A 19,948-nucleotide genomic window follows, 5' to 3' on the forward strand; every position below is an offset into this window, starting at 1 on the left:
TCTGAGGCTTTCAGTTCTTACATGTTTTAGCAAATCATGGATTATTTTTTTTTCTGAACTGACCATATACTCCATCACATACCTTATTACTAATTTGCAGCAAGTTGTATCTTCTCTGTGCTAATCTCTCACATAATATATAAGTCTAATAACTAGTTATTGTTAACAGTATATATCCTTATATTCTTACTCATGGCAAAAGTAAATTTTATATGTATAGTAGTTCACCTGTGAAGGGTTTGTGGTACACTAATGAACTGTGCCCTATATTACAATAAGCCTACATAGCAAGGGATGAAAGGACCAATTGGCGCTGAGACAAAAAGCAACTCACCTCTAGGAATTAAGACACTTGGGACCTTTGAAGACCATGGCAGCCAGGAAGCTGAAAATCAAATTCCAGGTAGACATTTTGATGATGTTAAGCTTCTGACTGAATTGAAAAAAGAAAATTTGATTATTTATAAATTGCTTTTTAATTGCTCAGCCCAAACTACAGGGAGGGAACACAGTCCCACACATCAGCAGAAAATTGGATTAAAGATTTACTAAGCATGGCCTTGCCCACTGGAGCAAAACTCAGTTTTCCCCACAGTCAGTCCTTCCCATCAGGAAGCCTACACAAGCCTCTTATTCTCATCCATCAGAGGGCAGACAGAATGAAAACCACAATCACAAAAAAATAACCAAACAGATCACATGGATCACAGCCTCTTCTAATTCAATGAAACTATGAGCCATACTGTGTAGGGCCACCCAAGACAGATGGGTCACGGTGGAGAGTTTGAACAAAATGTGGTCCACTGAAGAAGGAAATGGCAAACCAATTTAGTATTCTTGCCTTGAGAACTCCATGAACAGTATGAAAAGGCAGAAAGATATGACACTGAAAGATGAACCCTCCAGGTTCCAATATACTACTGGAGAAGAGCAGAGAAATAGCTCCAGAAGGAATGAAGAAGCTGAGCCAAAGTGTGAGCAATACCCAGTTGTGGATGTGTCTGAAAGTGAAAGTAAAGTTCGATGCTGTAAAGAACAGTATTGCAAAGGAATCTGGAATGTTAGGTCCATGAATCAAGGCAAATTGGAAGTGGTCAAACAGGAGTTGGCAAGAGTGAACATTGACATTTTAGGAATCAGTGAATTAAAATGGACCAAAATGGGTGAATTTAATTCAGATGACCATTATATCTACTACTGTGGGCAAGACTCCCTTGGACAAAATGGAATAGTCCTCATAGTCAACAAAAGAGTCTGAAATGCAGTACTTGGGTGCAGTCTCAAAAATGACAGAAAGATTTGTTTGTTTCCAAGGCAAACCATTCAATATCACAGTAATCCACTAATGCTGAAGAAGCTGAGGCCGAACGGTTCTATGAAGACCTACAAGACCTTCTAGAACTAACACCAAAAAAAAGAGATGTACTTTTCATCATACAGGACTGGAATGCTAAAGTAGGAAGTCAAGAGATACATGGAGTAACAGGCAAGTTTGCCCTTGGAGTACAAAATGAATCAGAACAAAGGACAACAGAGTTTTGCCAAGAGAACACAGTGGTCATAGCAAACACCCTCTTCCAACAACACAAGAGATGACACTATAAATGGACATCACCAGGTGGTGAATACCAACATCAGATTGATTATGTTCTTTGCAACCAAAGATGGAGAAGTTCTATACAGTCAGCAAAAACAAGACTGGGAGCTAACTATAGCTCAGATCATGAACTCCTTATTGCCAAATTCAAACTTCAATTGAAGAAACTAGGGAAAACCAGAGGGCCAGTCAGATATGACCTAAATCAAATCCCTTACGATTATACAGTGGAAGTGATGACTAGAGTCAAGGGATTAGATCTGATAGACAGATTGCCTGAAGAACTATGGATGGAGGTTTGTAACACTGTATAGGAGGCTTTGTGATCAAAGCTATCCCCAAGAAAAAGAAATGCACAAAGGCAAAATCGTTGTCTAAGGAGGCCTTACAAATAGCTGAGAAAAGAAGAGAAGTGAAAGGCAAAGGAGAAAAGGAAAGATATATCTATTTGAATGCAGAGTTCCAAAGAATAGCAAGGAGAGAGATGAAAGTCTTCCTCAGCAATCAATGAAAAGAAATAGAGGAAAACAACAGAATGGGAAAGACTAGAGATCTCTTCAAGAAAACTAGAGATACGAAGAGAATATATCATGCAAAAATGGGCAAATAAAGGACAGAAATGATATGGACCTAACAGAAGCAGAAGCTGTTAAGAAGAGGTGCATGAATACACAGTAGAACTATACAAAAAAGTTCTTAATGACCCTGATACCCACGATGGTGTGATCACTCACCTAGAGCTGAACATCCTAGAGTGCAAAGTCAAGTGGCCCTTAGGAAGCATCACTACGAACAAAGTTAGTGGAGGTGATGGAATTCCAGTTGAGCTATATCAAATGCTTAAGATGATGCTGTTAAAGTGCTGCACCCAATATACCAGCAAATTTGGAAAACTCAGCAGTGACCATAGGACTGGAAAATGTCAGTTTTCATTTCAATCCCAAAGAAGGGCAATGTCAAAGAATGCTCAAACTACCACACAATTTCACTCATTTCACATGCTAGCAAAGTAATGCTTAAAATTCTTCAAACTAGGCTTGAATAGTACATGAACTAAGAACTTCCAGATGTTCAAGTTGAATTTAGAAAAGGAAGAGGAACCAGAGATCAAATTGCCAACATCCACTGGATCACAGAAAAAGCAAGAGATTTTAGAAAAACATCTGCTTTATTGACTACCCCAAAGCCTTTGGCGTGGATCACAGCAAACTGGAAAATTTTTAAAGAGATGGGAATACCAGACCATATTACCTGCCTTCTGTGAAACCTGTATGCAGGTCAGGAAGCAACAGGGAGAACTGGACATGGAACAATGGACTGGTTCCAAACTGGGAAAAGAATACATCAAGGCTGTATATCGTCACCCTGCTTATTTAACTCATATGCAGAGTACATGATGAGAAGTGCTGGGCTGGATGAAGCACAAGCTGGAATCAAGATTGCCAGGAGAAATATCAGTAACCTCATATATGCATAGGACACAACCCTTATGGCAGAAAGTGAAGAGGAACTGAAGAGCCTCTTGGTGAAAGTGAAAGAGGAGAGTGAAAAATGTAGCTTAAAACTAAAAATTCAGAAAACAATGATAATGGCATCTGGTCCCATCACTTCATGGCAAATAGGTAGGGAAACAATGGAAACAGTGACAGATTTTATTTTCTTGGGCTCCAAAATCACTGCAGATAGTAACTGCAGCCATGAAATTAAAAGACGCTTGCTCCTTGGAAGAAAAGTTATGACCAACCTAGACAGTATATTAAAAAGCAGAGACATTACTTTGCCAACAAAGGTCCATTTAGTCAAGGCTATGGTTTTTCCAGTAGTCGTGCATGGATGTGTGAGTTGGACTATAAAGAAAGCTTAGTGCTGAAGAATTGATGATTTTGAATTGTGGTTTTAGAGAAGACTCTGAGAGTCCCTTGGACTGCAAGGAGATCAAACCAGTCAGTCCTAAAGGAAATCAATTCTGAATATTCATTGGAAGGACTGATGCTGAAGCTGAAAGAGCCGGGTCACTGGAAACAGCTTGATTCTGGGAAAGATTGGAGGCATCACTGACCCAGTGAGTATGAGTTTGAGCAGGCTTTGGGAGATGGTGAAGCACAGGGAAGCCTGGCGTGCTGCAGTCCCTGGGGGTCACAAAGAGTTGGACATGACTGAGTGACTGCACAACAACAATAAATTGCTTTTTAAAAATTAAGAAATGCATGATATTAATTTTTTACAATATTTTGTCACTTCTCAAAAGTTGCAGTTTTTCATACTGTTAATTTTTTTACTATCACGTATATATACACTGAAGTGGCTTACCATTCCCTTCCCCAGTGGACCACATTCTGTCAGACCTCTCCACCATGACCCACCCATCTTGGGTTGCCCCACAGGCATGGCTTGGCTTCATTGAGTTAGACAAGGCTGTGGTCCTAGTGTGATTAGACTGACTAGTTTTCTGTGAGTATGGTTTCAGTGTGTCTGCCCTCTGGTGCCCTCTTGCACCACCTACCATCTTACTTGGGTTTCTCTTATCTTGGGCATGGGGTATCACTTCATGGCTGTTCCAGCAAAGCACAGCCGCTGCTCCTTACCTTGGACAGGGCTATCTCCTTACCACCACCGTTCCTGACTTTCAACGTGGGATAGCTCCTCTAGGCCCTCCTGTGCTTGCTCAGCCACCGCTCCTCGGGTAGCTTCTCCCGGCCAACGGCCCTGGCCTGGGCGTGGGTGGCTCCACCCAGCTGCCATCCCTGGCCTCGGGCGCGAGGTGGCTTCTCCTGGCCGCCCCTGACCTCGGACGTGGGGTGTCTCCTCCCGGCTGCCACTGACCTCGGATGCGGGGTAGCTCTTCTCGCCCACTGCCCCTGACCTCGGACGCTGGGTGGCTCCTCCTGCCGTTCCTGCACCGTCACAGCCTGGCACTCTGGGCCGCTGTCCCTGACTTTGGAGGTGGGGTAGCTCTTGGCCATGCTTAGTGCACCAGCCCACTGCCCTTGCCGTCAGAGTCGACTGGAGAAGGGAATGGCAAGCCACTTCAGTATTCTTGCCTCAAGAACCCCATGAACAGTATGAAAAGGCAAAATGATAGGATACCAAAAGAGGAACTCCCCAGGTCATTAGGTGCCCAACACGCTACTGGAGATCAGTGGAGAAATAACTCCAGAAAGAATGAAGGGATGGAGCCAAAGCAAAAACAATACCCAGTTGTGGATGTGACTGGTGATAGAAGCAAGGTCTGATGCTGTAAAGAGCAATATCTCATAGGAACCTGGAATGTCAGGTCCACGAATCAAGGCAAATTGGAAGTGGTCAACAAGAGATGGCAAGGGTGAATGTCGACATTGTAGGAATCAGCGAACTAAAATGGACTGGAATGGGTGAATTTGAATCAGATGACCATTATATCTACTACTGCAGACAGGAATCCCTCAGAAGAAATGGAGTAGCCATCATGGTCAACAAGAGAGTCCGAAATGCAGTACTTCGATGCAATCTCAAAAATGACAGAATGATCTCTGTTTGTCTCCAAGGCAAACCATTCAATATCACAGTTATCCAAGTCTATGCCCCAATCAGTAACGCTGAAGAAGCTGAAATTGAACGGTTTTATGAAGACCTACAAGACCTTTTAGAAGTAACACCCAAAAAAGATGTCCTTTTCATTATAGGGGACTGGAATGCAAAAGTAGGAAGTCAAGAAACACCTGGACTAACAGGCAAATTTGGCCTTGGAATGCGGAATGAAGCAGGGCAAAGACTAATAGAGTTTTGCCAAGAAAATGCACTGGTCATAGCAAACACCCTCTTCCAACAACACAAGAGAAGACTCTACACATGGACATCACCAGATGGTCAACACCGAAATCAGATTGATTATATTCTTTGCAGCCAAAGATGGAGAAGCTCTATACAGTCAACAGAAACGAGACCAGGAGCAGACTGTGGCTCAGATCATGAACTCCTTATTGCCAAATTCAGACTCAAATTGAAGAAAGTAGGGAAAACCACTAGACCATTCATGTATGACCTCAATCAAATCCCTTATGATTATACAGTGGAAGTGAGAAATAGATTGAAGGGTCTAGATCTGATAGATAGAGTGCCTGATGAACTATGGAGTGAGGTTCGTGACATTGTACATAGACAGGGCTCAAGACCATCCCCATGGAAAAGAAATGCAAAAAAGCAAAATGGCTGTCTGGGGAGGCCTTACATAGCTGTGAAAAGAAGAGAGGTGAAAAGCAAAGGAGAAAAAGAAAGATATAAGCATCTGAATGCAGAGTTCCAAAGAATAGCAAGAAGAGATAAGAAAGCCTTCTTCAGTGATCAATGCAAAGAAATAGAGGAAAAGAACAGAATGGGAAAGACTAGAGATCTCTTCAAGAAAATCAGAGATACCAAGGGAACATTTCATGCAAAGATGGGCTCGATAAAGGACAGAAATGGTATGGATCTAACAGAAGCAGAAGATATTAAGAAGAGGTGGCAAGAATAAAAAAGATCTTCACGACCCAGATAATCATGATGATGTGATCACTAATCTAGAGCCAGACATCTTGGAATGTGAAGTCAAGTGGTCACATATTACATGATTCTATTTACATGAAATACTTGGAATAGACAAATTAATGGAGACAGAAAGTGTATTAGTGGTTGCCAAGGGTTTGGCGAGTTGTTGGTAAATGGGAAGTGACTGATAATCCATATGGAGTTTCTTTTTGGAGTGATAAAAATGTTCCCAAGTTTGTGATAATGATGATGGTACAGCTCTGTGAATGTGATAAACTTCATTGAACTATGTACTTAAATGGGTGAACTTGATGGTATATAAATTATATATCGATAACACTGTTGAAAGTAACTCATGGTTCAACTATTTGCAAATATTTTCACTATGACAGAAACGAAAGGCAAAGAGGACGCCATGAGCACTAGCAGTAAATAGCCAAAGGTTAGCAGTGAACCAAAGTACTCTGAATCATAATGGCTATTCAAGACCATAGACAGCAACACGCAGATTGTGCACTTTACTCCCATTTCCATGTGACACTCTAAAATTGTGCAAATATAGGTAAACTAGAGGAAAACAATGGAGAAGGCGATGGCACCCCACTCCAGTACTCTTGCCTGGGAAATCCCATGGGTGGAAGAGCCTTGTAGGCTACAGTCCATATGGTCGCGAAGAGTTGGACACAACTGAGCGACTTTACTTTCACTTTTCACTTTTATGCATTGGAGAAGGAAATGGCAAGCCATTCCAATGTTCTTGCCTGGAGAATCCCAGGGACAGGGAACCTGGTGGGCTGCCATCTGTGGGGTCGCACAGAGTCAGACACGACTGAAGCAACTTAGCAGCAGCAGCAGAGGAAAACAACATTTTAAAAGATAATTTTCCAAAACACGATAAAAGCATATAGGTATAAAAATGAACATATATTAAAGATTTATTATTTAACCCATTCAAAATGGGAACTAGACAGATGTTATAATCAGTTCAAAAGGGAATTAAAAACATATAAAACATATATTCATTGACTATAAATAGAAATAAATTTCAATTTATAGAATTAAAAAATAAAGACAATAAAAGGGCTCAAATCAGATGACTTGGCAGAGTATGCTATATGTAGACAGTGCTCAACAATGAAAGGCCACAAGCACGTGACCAGGAGAGGTACCCCCTAGACAAGGCATAGTTTTCTACTGAAAGACATTTTTTCCCCCTCACCAAATGTTTGCCCAAATAGACCATAATGCGGTTGGAGGCTTATTGTAGAACTAGGATGAGGAGTGAGAGCAGAAAGGACACAAAGATTCAACAGTTTGTGCCCAGAGCTGTAGACCTGACAGGAATGATGGAAATGCATACCAGAGGTAAGAGAAAGGGAAGTTTATTGTGACAAGAGGCAGTAGGTTGAGGAGTAGAGGGACACACATGCAAAAAAAGGGAAGGAAAGTGCCGCCTAGGTAAGGGAGAGGAAAACGAAATAGATGGGCTTTGACATATACTTGATCAGATGGACAGCGCTGCAGAAACAGTCCAGGCTATATTCCTGTTTTTAAAATGCAAGGTTCAGTTGTTACTCAAGACTGCTTTTTCAAGTGACCAATTTAACTATTAACTAGTTTGCCAACATCAATTTGCCAAATGATGAATTCATAAGAAAATCAGTTCACCAATTTGTTTCAGTTTTGCTGTAACATTGGCAAATAGCTCATTCAATGAATTGATTTTCAATGAGTTGATTTACTTCCAGATTTTGATTCCCCAGGCAAACCTGCTTGCCAAAGTTGAGTTGCCTTTTGTAAGCCATACTCTTCATTCATTTATGAAGAATTTATGCATTCATTCACTGGCAATTTTTCAAAAAACCTACTGTGTGTGTGGCATTATTCTAACAGAGAACTTCCTGCCAATAGATCTGATGAAGGAAATGGTTTCATCCACTGTGTAATTCATAATCGACAAAGATGACTTATTTCCATGAAATACATTTCCCCAATATTATAAAATTACAAGGATATACCTAAAACAGAAGTCTAAATAGATAATATGAAGACATGAGAAACTATCTAAAAACTAAACTATCTAAAAATCCAACAAATATATATGAAGCCTTTTCTCTTTCCTGAATTGCCCTAAGGAGTATTTTAAGGGGTGCTGGGGTCCAGCCCTGGTGGATCCAGGGAATTCGAAGGTGGGGACGGCGTCGGCATCCTTGGAATAATACATATTTAATTACAGATATATAGAGAGATTAGAAACAGATAGTGTAGTAGGAAGATTAGTGGAGAAAAAGAGGCTGAATAACTTGGATTACGTGGAATAGCATCCATGCTCCAGATGGGAATTCAGCCAGAAAAACCGGGAGCAAGAAAGAAACGACATGGGGGAATCAGTCTTTCCGGAAACTGATCCAATTTCTTTATTTTTGGGTTTGCTTATATACCTTTTGTTACATATAGGGATGAATACAGAGTCACACGGGGGGTCATCAGTCCTGACCTTTATCAAAATCAGGTGCTTCACATAAATGTATAAAAAAAGATCTTAGGGATATTACATCATCTTCTGGCCATGAGATCTGCTGACATTTTATGTTCCTTTCTTTCTGATAACAAAAAAACTTATTTTTTCCAAGGGTGTTTTTTCTTAAACCAGGCACCACCCTCCAAATAAAGTTGCATTCCTATAGGGTGAGGGTGTAGTGAGTTACAATCAAGAAAGGAATTTATTTAACCCAAGGTTAACATGATTAATCTTAAAGGTTAATACTTATTTCTCCTATATGCTTAAAGGTTAATACTTATTTCTCCTATATGTTAGTTATATTCGTTATAAGGGAAGGGAACATGGAGATTTAGCAGCAAACATCAGCCCAACAAATGAAAATCCTTTCACCAATGTTCCCCTTAAGATCTATTTAGTCTTAAGATAGTGATAAATTACATTTTTACATAGCAAGAACACAGTGATTTACAACAAAGCACAGTGATCTACTACAAAAGAGAAAATCCATTAACTCAAAAAGTCTAGTATTGCTAACCTTAAAAACTACTATATTTCCTTTTCTATATTCCAAATACATTGATTAATATATTCCAAGGTGCCTAAGGATATGGAGGCCTGGCAGCAATCATTGACTCAACAAGAAGAAAAAGCCCTATGCTAATTAAGACTCTCAAAATACTCGAAAACTCTCTGTGCTGTTTATGGTTAAGAAGTAGTAAACAATCATGTTCATAGTGGCAGGAGTATGGATAATCCTGTCACACAAGCTAGTCTGTCAGCAGAGAGGTTTGACCTGAGACATCCTTGTCCCACCCAGGGCAGGGAATTAGCAGCAATTATTGACACAACAAATGAAAAACCCTTCACCAATATAATTCCTAACCAACCCACTATACTAATAATTTCCAACTCCCCAAAAGAATTTGCCTTTAGTAAGTCTAAAACATCTCGTGCCTCCCAGGTTGGGAGGCTGTAAACAATCACATGTGGCCGGACGAACCTATACAGATGGGCTAGATAACCTTCAGAGGAGTCCGTAAGCTGAAACACTCTTGTCACGCCCAGGAATTTTTATTGCCTTGGAGCTGCACGTTTACTCCTTCTCCGAGAGAAACGGTTATGGGGGAGAGCCCCCCGTAAAGTCAGAGGTGTAGGTGAGAGCATAAAACAGACTCTGGTTTTGGGGTTAGATGCTCGGAAATAGGGGGTTTCCTGAGGCTTGATCACGCCTTTGCGTATGCCAAGCCTCCTTCCTCATGACCTTTGCCATGGGCGGAGTTCCTCACACTGGCCCCCGGCAAAGGGGTAACAAGTGTACTACAGGAAAAACTGAAGGAATGAATAAGCTGAGTTTTTAAAATCCATGTGTAGGGTGCTTGATACGGGTCATCTATTCTTTCCAGAGAAATGATGCTATGAACAGGTATTAGATTCCTGTGTTAGCTCACAGCACTTTAGTACTCAATGTAGCAGTGAGCACAGCAAGAGAGACACAGTGTGTGATGCAATGTAAAAAGTAAGGACTTTGGAATCAGACCTGAATTTGAGTAGTTGGGTAACCCTGGGCAAATTACTTATGCTCTCTGAATCTCATCTTTAACATGAAAATGATAATGTCTACCTCAAAGCAATTGGTGGTCAAATGAGATAATGTAATATGAAAATCCTTTTCAAAGTATCCCTATCTTTTTATAGGTAGAAAATTAAAAAAAAAGAAAATTACACATCTACCCTCCCCTTTTATTCTGTTTTCTCAAAAAGAGCAGATTAAACACAATTTAGTATTTTAGTAACTCTGGTTCATCAGCTATTTGTATTGTAATGTGGTAAGTGGTGCCCTCAGGAGCAGTTTGCTTATATAGGGCTATTTCTTATACGTTAAATTATCTTAGAGTGTTCTTTTATGTTTTTATAGCTTTAGATGCCTCACCTTCACTGTAAAATATCACTCTGGCTGTTATTAGTGTCTATGTCTAGCTTTATTATGTGCTACTCTTAATCTTCTGGGAGAGAACCCAGAGGACTTTATTCATTAGAATTGCCTATACACCAAGTAGACACAGGCTCTGAGAATTTAAAGACTCTATCATGAAGAATACATAGTCTTCCCTCATGTTAAATATTCCATAACTCCCAATATTTTTTCCTTCATGATATTTATTAAATGGTGATGTCATAAAAAAAAGAATACATAGTCTTTGCTATTTCTGTGATTGTGTGTACTCACTGCATTGCTTAACTGTCTTCAATATGTTTGCCTTGTTTGCATCTAGCTTTGAGGTCATATAGGCTTCCTTGGTAGTTCAGATGGTAAAGAATCTGCAATGCAGGAGATGCAGGTTCAGTCCCTGGGTTGGGAAGATCCCCTGGAGAAGGGAATGGCTACCCACTCCAGTACTCTTGCCTGGAGAATTCCGTGGATAGAGGAGCCTGACAGTCCATGAAGTCATACATGAATATTATTAACCTCATCATATTTCTTTAATATAAAACAAAAAGAACGTTGACAGTGCTAGTTAAAAAGGCATTTGTTATGATGGAGGTGAAAGTAAACAAGAGAAAAAATAGAATGGCAAGAAAATGGGCACCTGGGAGAATCATTTAACAGTAATTCTGAAGGTCCAAGAGCAAATTCTGGAACCTGTAAATATTATGCCTGGGCAATGGGCAAAAATAAGTAAGTATTCATTTATGGGATGATTCATGCACAAAGCTAGTCACTGCAACTTTGCTGTAGTAGAGAAATACTGCAAACAACCTAACTATACAACAAAAGGAGATTGAGTAAATAATTATGATATATCCATGTAATGGAAAACTATCAACATCTGAAAAAATGAAGATGCTGTTTGTGTACTGATATTGAATGGCCTTCAAGTTTATTTGTTAAGTTAAACAAAATCAAGATGCAGAAGGGCATTAATAGTATATTGTCATTTCTGTAAGGAAATGAATGAAAAATGTAATCTGATACTACAGAAATAAAAAGGATCCTAAATCCTCTATGACCCACCTCCCAGAGTATTGGAAATAAAAGCAAAAATAAGCAAACGGGACCTAATTAAACTTAAAAGCTTTTGCGCAACAAAGGAAACTATAAGCAAGGTGAAAAGACAGCCTTCAGAATGGAAGAAAATAATAGCACATAAAGCAACTGACAAAGAATTAATCCCAAAAATATACAAGCAACTCCTGCAGCTCAATTCCAGAAAAATAAACGACCCAATCAAAAAATGGGCCAAAGAACTAAACAGACATTTCTCCAAAGAATACATATGGATGGCTAACAAACATATAAAAAGATGCTCAACATCACTATCGGAGAAATGCAAATCAAAACCACAATGAGGTACCATCTCACGCCAGTCAGAATGGCTGCTATCCAAAAGTCTACAAGCAATAAATGCTGGAGAGGGTGTGGAGAAAAGGGAACCCTTTTACACTGTTGGTGGGAATGCAAACTAGTACAGCCACTCTGGAGAACAGTGTGGGGATTCCTTAGAAAACTGGAAAGAGAATCGCCATATGACCCAGCAATCACACTGCTGGTCATACACACCGAGGAAACCAGAATTGAAAGAGACATGTGTATCCCAATGTTCATCACAGCACTGTTTATAATAGCCAGGACATGGAAGCAACCTAGATATGCATCAGCAGACGAATGGATAGGAAAGCTGTGGTACATATACACAATGGAGTATTACTCAGCCGTTAAAAAGAATTCATTTGAATCAGTTCTAATGAGGTGGATAAAACTGGAGCCTATTATACGGAGTGAAGTAAGTCAGAAAGAAAAATACCAGTACAGTATACTAACGCATATATATGGAATTTAGAAAGATGGTAACAATAACCCTATATGCGAGACAGTAAAAGAGACACAGATGTATAGAACAGTCTTTTGGACTCTGTGGGAGAGGGCAAGGGGTGGGATTATTTGGGAGAATGGCATTGAAACATGTATATTATCATATGTGAAACAAATCTCCAGTCCAGCTTCGATGCATGAGACAGGATGCTCGGGGCTGGTGCACTGGGATGACCCAGAGGGATGGAATGGGAAGGGAGATGGGAGCGGGGGGTTCAGGATGGGGAACACATGTACATCCATGGTGGATTCATGTCAATGTATGCAAAACCACTACAATACTGTAAAGTAATTAGCCTCCAATTAAAATAAATAAATTTATATATTTTTTAAAAAAAGGATCTTAATAGGCTCAAAGAGGAACTAAAGAGCCTCTTGATGAGGATGAAGGAGAAGAGTGAAAAAGCCAGCTTAAAACTCAATGTTATAAAAACTAAGACCATGGCATCTAGTCCCATTACTTCATGGCAAATAGAAGGGGAAAGGGTGGAGCTCATGATAGATTTCCTCTTCTTCGGCTCTAAAATCACAACAGATGTTGACTGCAGTCATGAATTAGAAGATGCTAACTTCTTTGCAGGAAAGTTATGACAAACCTGGACAGTGTATTAAAAGGCAAAGACATCACTTTACTGACAAACATCTGTATAGTCAAAGCTATGGTCTTTCCAGTAGTTGTGTAGGGATGTGAGAGTTGGACCATAAAGAAGGCAGAGCACCGAAGAATTGATGTTTTTGAACTGTGGGGCCGGAGAAGATTCTTGAGAGTCCCTTGCACTGCAAGGAGATCAAACCAGTCAATCCTAAAGGAAATCAGCCCTGAATACTCATTGGAAGGACTGATGCTGAAGCTGAAGCTCCGATACTTTGGCCACCTGATGTGAAGAGCTGACTCACTGTCAAAGACCTTGATGCTGGGAAAGATTGAGGGCAGGAGGAGAAGGGGGCAATAGAGGATGAGATGGTTGGATGGTATCACGGGCTCAATGGACATGAGTCTGAGCAAACTCCAGGAGATCATGAGGGATGGGGAGGCCTGGCATGCTGCAGTCCGTGGGGTTGCAAAGAGTCAGAAATGACTTGGCGACTGAACAAGAGGCTTCTATGAACAATTGTATGCTAACAAACTGAACAACCTAGAAGAAATGGAAAAATTCTGAGACGTATATTACTTACCAAGACTGAATCATGAAGAAATAGAAAATATGAACAGAGCAATATTAATAAGGAGATTGAATCAAAAATCTTCCAGTAAAGAAAAGCCTAGGACCATTTGTCTTCACTGGCTAATTTTATTAAGCATTTTAAGAAGAATCATTTCCATTTTTCCCCAAACCCTTTCAAAAAGGGGGAACACTCCTAAACATTTTATGAGGCCAGGATTTCCCTGATATCAAAGCCAAATAAGTGCAATTTATTTTTATTTCTAGGATGCAAGGATGGTTAAACAATCACAAGCCAGTAAATATCATAAATCATATTAATAGATGAAAGAAAAAAATCATACGATCTTCTCATAAACACAGAAAAAGCATTTGACAAAATTCAACATTTGTTCCTGATAAAAACTGTTAACCAAATTATGTATAGAAAATGTATCTCAACATAATTCCTGCAGCCTTCCTGCTGGTGAGAAAGAGCCATTTGACTTCCAAACCAGACGGAGGCAGTCCCTCTGCTCTCCTCTCTCTTGGCACAACCAGAGGGCAACATGGACATTGCATTCAGTGGACAACAGTGGCAGAAGGATTTAGTTTGGTGTGAGTGACCTATAATCATGAAACTTTCATTTTTTATTGGTAAAATTAGACAAAATACAACAGCTGTGTATAATTAAAGCCCAGGCAACAAGATAGTGATTATAAATTTATTTTATAATGAAAAACATGTATACAACATTTACCATGTGCCTCACTGCCAAATCCACAAAGTAAAAAATATATATATTATATATAATTATTAATATATTATATATTATAATATATTATAAATATAATAATTATATATAAAAATATTATATAATTATAATTATTATATAATTATAATTATTATATAATTATTAATATATTATATAATTATTAATATAATATATAATATATATTATATATTATATATTAGTGGTTTCTAATCTTGAACATTAGAATCACTTGTAGATTTTTTTTAAAAAATGCTGTTGTCTGATCAATGCTTATAGACATTCTAACATAACTTGTCTGGGGCACTGAGATTTTTGTAAGTTCTCAGGTAAAGTTTGAGCTTCTCTGGTGGCTTGACGGTAAAGAATCTGCCTGCTAAGCAGGAGACTCGGATTTGATCCCTAGATCAGGAAAATCCCCTGGAGATGGAAATGGCATTTGCCATTATTCTTGTCTGGGAAACCCCATGGACAGAGGAGACTGGCAGACTATAGTCCATGGGGTCACGAAAGAGTCTGACATGTTAGCAACCAAACAATAACAAGTCAGATTTAGAAGCACTGCACTAATATGCAGCAATGTTTGGAAACTAATGATATAGCCTTTTTAATCCTCTTGCAAAACATATTTTTAAAATTATACAACAGACATTTATTTGGACCTTCTGTGTGTCAAGCATAGGGATAAATGCCAGGGCCTACTAGGGAACCAGATATTTATAAATACTTATCATCTGGCAAGCATCATTTATTATGGAATCCCAGGAGGAGGGAAGATTCTGCCAGAGAAGTTTTCAAGGAGGAGGTAAACTAGGTCTTGAAGAATGAATAGAAATTATCCAAATGGATGGGGAGAATATGGAATGAGGAGAAATTGTATTTCTGGTGGGGAGAGAATATGGTATAAAAACATTTAGGATATATTTGGTTAGGGTATGTATTGGAATGTGGTATGAATGATCAGAGATAAAAATGGAAAAGCAGACTGGGATTTTGTGATGAGCCTCAGTAGTTCAGGAGTTTGGAGTTTATTATGCTCAAGTTTAATGTCTGTTTTCAATTTCTCCCAATGACACAGAAAAGTCTATGAGAGTGGATTTCTTATTAATAGTTCAGAAGCCAACGGGAATGTTTCATGGAGAGTGAGGATCAGATTTGTTTTTGGAAAGATCACATTGGTGATAGGATAGGGGGAGGACCAAGGACAGTGCAATAGAAGAGAGATGAAATGGTAGGATTAGAGAAGGATGAGTAGGTGCACAGGATATGAAAATGTCTTAGTCTGCTCAGAGTGCCGTAACAAGATACCAAAGACTGGTTAGCTTAAACAGAAATTTATTTTCTCATAATTCTAGAGGCTAACAGTCCTTGATCAAGGTTCCAGCCAATACAGTTTCTGGTTAAAGTCCATTTTCTGGATTATAGATGGCTGCCTTCCTGATGTGTGCTCACATGACTTCTTTTCATGTGCTCTTGGAGAGAGGGGAGAGAGAGAGGGAGCTCCTTGGTGTCTCTTCCCAGAAGGACACTAATCCTATTGGATCAGGGCCTCACTTTTATGACTTCATTTATCCTTGATTACCTCTGTAAGGATCCTTTCTGCAAATGTAGTTACATTGGGATTGGGAGTTCAACATATGAATTTGTGGGGGGAGATAGTTTAGTCTATAGCATAGGGTGTCTTTTGATCCATCAACGACTATGACAGCACTTGTGCTCTCTGTTCACAGTGAAGAAAAACAAACAGTTTAGTAATCTATCAGAGCTGGGGGTTTATCACCTACCAATTGAGTGACCCTGGAGAAATCTCTTACAATCTTTTAGTTTTCTTACCTGTAAAATGAACATAATATTTGAGAATTGCATGAGACAGTGGAGGTTTCTGGCCTTGGGTCTGCCAGGTGGTGGGTGATCAGAAATGGTTAGTTTTGCATATTGGCATGTACTTTGCTGATTTGTACTTTACTTTAGAGTCACCATCTACCAGCAAAAAGGGAGTAACCATAGGATTCAATGCAAAAGAAAGCAAATCTACATCTTTCCCAGGTGATTTCACAGAGTGTACTGCATTGAAGGGGGACCTGGACTGCCTTTACACATGTGAATATGGTATGTGAACTTCTTCTGTTCAAATATCTGACTTTCAACTCTTCATTATTTTGTGGTCACCATTCTTGCTAGCCAAGTTCTCTGATATTTATGAGATGTTTTAAGTAAACATTAGGAAATAATACAATGTAAAATATTGCTAATAGAAAACAGCAGGGGGAAGGAAAGAGGTCCTTTTAATTTTTATTACCAATCTAACTTAATTAAAATTCCCAACTGAGATTAAGGTTATCTGGGGAAAACACAGAGAGGAAATCTGAACTAGCAACATGAATATTCTAAATAGTAGGTCAACTGGGGCTTTCTGTACTTTGAGGATTCTATGAGTATATCTTTTTTGATTGCAGTTACACATTAGCAGAATTTGAAATAGAAATACAGCATATGTCAATAACAGCACTATATCAGTTTCAGTCTTTTTAAAAATTTAGAAATTATATGGTTGTTTTTTTTAAAATATATTAGGCTTGAATATAAGCATTTACAAACTGCCAAGGAGTATCTTTTATGTAAGTGGAATTGGTTATGTTTTCAAATTCCAGATAACCTCTGAAGGAGACTAAGTTTTGTTTCAATTTTTGTCTTTTCACTGAAAAAGCTGAGTACAAATTGCCTCCAGTAGGAATCTGTGTGCTTTAATCAGAGACCTGGGAACATATGTAGGGGAGGGGAAAGAGAGGGCAGTTGCTTTCCTGAGCTGTTTCTTAAAAATTTTATTTTATTGAAATATAGTTGATTTACAATGTTGTGTTAGTTTCTGGTGTATAGCAAAGTGATTCATATATATATATATATATATATAGACACACATATTTTTCACATTTTTAAATTATGATTTATTATAGGATATTGAATATAGTTCCCTGTGTTATACAGTAGGACCTTGTCTTTATTCATTCTATATATAATACTTTGCATCTGCTAATCCCAAACTCCCAATCCATCCCTACCTTACCACTCTTCCCCCTTGACAACCACAGGTCTGTTCTCTAGGTTTGTGAATCTGTTTCTGTTTTGTGGATAAGTTCATTTATGTGATCCTTTAGATTTCACATATAAGTTATATCATATGTTTATCTTTCACTTTCTTGGTTCACTTAGTATGATAATTTCTAGATCCATCCATGTTGCGGCAAATGGCATTGTTTTATTCTTTTGTGGCTGAGTAGTATTCCATTGTACCTTCTTTATCCGGTCAGCTCTTGATGGACATTTAGGTTGCTTCCATGTCCTGACTATTGTCAGTGGTGCTGCTATGAACATTGGGGTGCATCTTTTGAAGTATAGTTTTGTCTGGGTATATGCTCAAGACTGGGATTCTGAATCATATGGTGATTCTATTTTTAGTTTTTTTGAGGAACCTCTCTACTGTTTTCCACAGTGGCTGCACTAACTGACATTCCCACCAACAGTGTATGAGGGTCCCTTTTCTTCATACCCTCTCCAGCAGACATTCCCACCAACAGTGTATGAGGGTTTCCTTTTCTTCATACTCTCTCCAGCATTTGTTCTTTGTAGGCTTTTTAATGATGTCTATTCTGACCAGTTTGAGGTGGTACCTCATTATAGTTTTGATTTGCATTTCTTTGATAATTAGCAATGATGAGCATCTTTTTGGCAGTCTATTGGCCATGTTTGTGCCTTTTCTGAAGAAATGTATTAAGTTCTTCTACCTATTTTTTGATTTGATTGTTTGTTTGTTGTTTTTTGTTATTGAGTTGTGTGAGCGGTTCGAATATCTTGGAAATTAAGCCCTTGCCAGTTGCATCATATCCAGATATTTTTTCCCAGTCTGTAAATTATCTTTTCATTTTGTTTATAGTTTCCTTTGCTGTACAAAGCTTATAAGTTTGATTAGGTCTCATTTGTTTATTTTTGCTTTTATTTCTATTGCCTTGGGAGACTGACCTAAAAAAAAACTGATAAATTTTATGTCAGAGAATGTTTTGGTTATGTTGTCTTCTAAGAGTTGCATAGTGCCATATCTTATATTTGTCTTTAAGCCAACTTGAGTTTATTTTTGTGTAGGGTGTGAGAGTGTGTTCTAAATTCATTGACTTAAAAACAACTGGCCAACTTTCAGATCATGCAGTCCTAAGTGAAAACAGCTATCATTTTCATTTTGTAGTAAAGAAAAGCAATAATAAGGACTCTAAAATTTAAAAAATAATGGTTATGATGGCTACTACCACAAGAATCCCAGCATGGCAGAATTAGAGAGGGACCTGAGACTCACTTATTCAATCTCCTTTCCTTTTAAGAATAAGAAAATGAAATGACTTGATCAAAGTCTAACATAGTTTGTTAGGGAGTGAGTGTTAGGATCTACAGATACTGACTGTTCCATGAAATGTGATATTTGCCCCTGGGAAACTTTATATCTTTCTTTTTTAAAACTAAAGCAAACTCATCATTTAAAAAATATACCCTTTGACTTTGTTGGGTGACTGATGAAAGAAAGTATCATTTATAGACTGAATATCTGTGTCCTTTCCAAATTCATATGCTGAAGGCTTAATTCTTATAGTGAAGGTATTCAGAGATGGGGCGTTTGGGAGATAACTAGGTCTGGATGAAGTCATGAGCATGGGCCTCTCCATGATGGGACTCAGTTCTGTTCAGTTCAGTTGCTCAGTCGTGTCCCACTCTTTGTGACCCCATGGACCACAGCATGCCAGGCCTCTCTTTCCATCACCAACTCCCGGAGTTTACCCAAACTCATGTCCATTGAGTCGGTGATGTCATCCGACCATCTCATCATCTGTTGTCTGCTTCTCTTCCGCCTTCAATCTTTTCCAGCATCATAGTCTTTTCCAATGAGTCAGTTCTTTGCATCAGGTGGCCAAAGTATTGGAGTTTCAGCTTCAGCATCAGTCCTTCCAATGAATATTCAAGACTGATCTCCTTTGGGATTGACTGGCTGGATCTCCTTGCAGTCCAAGGGACTCTCAAGAGTCTTCTCCAACACCACAGTTCAGAAGCATCAATTCTTTGGCACTCAGCTTTCTTTATAGTCCAACTCTCACATCCATACATGACCACTGGAAAAACAATAGCTTTGAATAGATGGACCTTTGTTGATGATGGGACTGCTGCTGTTGCTGCTGCTGCTGCTAAGTCACGTCAGTCGTGTCCGACTCTGTGCAACCCCATAAACGGCAGCTCACCAGGCTTCTCTGTCCCTGGGATTCTCCAGGCAAGAATATTGGAGTGGGTTGCCATTTCCTTCTCCAATGTACGAAAGTGAAAAGTGAAAGTGAAGTTGCTCAGTCGTGTCCGACTCTTAGCGACCCCTTGGACTGTAGCCTACCAGGCTCCTCTGTCCATGGGATTGTCCAGGCAAGAGTACTGGAGTTGGGTGCTGTTTTCTTCTCCAGATAATGGGACTAGTGCCCTGATAAGAAGAGAGAGATCATGGAAAGAGAGAGATCTCTCTTTCTTGCTGTGTGT

This window comes from Capra hircus, chromosome 4 (assembly GCF_001704415.2).
Source record: "Capra hircus breed San Clemente chromosome 4, ASM170441v1, whole genome shotgun sequence".
Taxonomy (NCBI): domain Eukaryota; kingdom Metazoa; phylum Chordata; class Mammalia; order Artiodactyla; family Bovidae; genus Capra; species Capra hircus.